General features: G+C 47.8%; 1 long non-coding RNA gene across 1 annotated transcript; it reads left to right on the top strand.

Moving 5' to 3' along the window:
* The first annotated feature begins 54 nt into the window (after positions 1-54).
* LOC126382977 (uncharacterized) lies at positions 55-613 on the top strand. The gene is made up of 2 exons (XR_007569103.1): positions 55-126; positions 306-613. It is a non-coding gene; the product is annotated as an uncharacterized LOC126382977 (long non-coding RNA).
* Positions 614-989: the final 376 nt, after the last annotated feature.

The following is a 989-nucleotide window of genomic DNA, read 5'->3' as shown; positions in this document are numbered from 1 at the left end:
GTGCTATGATGCACTCTAAATCCTGACTGAAATGTGTCTCTGTGTCTCACCTCTCAGTGTCAGGGAGGAAACGGCGTCCTTCAGCGTGTCAGACGCTTTGTTTATGACATCAGAGTCTCACTGATGGTACGTCCAAATACACACACACACACACACACACGCACACACACGCACACACACACACGCACACACACACGCACACACAGACGACAAACCAAACTAATGTCGACCTGTCCTGTAGAGGTGCTGAAGATAATGATCAGTCTCGTCTCTGTGACCTCTGACCTCTCTGTCTGTCTGTCCAGCTGTTGTTCAGACAGGCTCCGGTGTTCGGCTACTTCCTGGTTGGCTTCCCGTTCGCCGTGGTCACCGTCTTCTTCTACCTCTGCTGCAAGAACCGCCCCACCACGAGTGACGATGACGACAATGACAGTGTCACGCCGTCACTGCAGCGCCACTCCAGACTGACCGACAAAAAGTCGGACTGAGGCAAAGCGTCAGGGGGCGGAGCTTCAGCTGAAACTGATCAGACGTACATCCAGAGTTTTACTTTAGTGTTGATGACATCATCAGTATGTGTTTGACCTGACATGTAATAAAAACAGTGAAACACGTCACGTCTGTTTTAATGACTGCGATCACAAAGAGTAAAGACCGTCATCTGACCGCGGTGACGCTAACGACCCCACAGAAAGATGGACCATGCCTAATCATGATGTCACAATGACAGAATGAAATGAAAGACGGGTTCAACATGTGTCTGAATGAGACGGCAGAACGTCATCACGCTCAGCACGACTTCACAGTGTCGCTGTGGTGACGTTAAGTCATGTGACGAGGGTGTAGTTTTTTTCACGTGAGCTTTTTACTCCTGCTGATTGAACTGATTCTTCATTGATCATAAAGTTTATTAGTGAAAATGATCTGACTCAACAAAACCTGGACGATCAGAAACATTTGTTTATTTCCTGTAATAATCCAACGGAACG

The sequence above is a fragment of the Epinephelus moara genome, chromosome 21 (assembly GCF_006386435.1).
Source record: "Epinephelus moara isolate mb chromosome 21, YSFRI_EMoa_1.0, whole genome shotgun sequence".
Lineage (NCBI taxonomy): Eukaryota > Metazoa > Chordata > Actinopteri > Perciformes > Serranidae > Epinephelus > Epinephelus moara.
The sequence above is the reverse complement of the archived record's forward strand: the minus strand, read 5'-3'. Positions and strand labels throughout refer to the sequence as shown.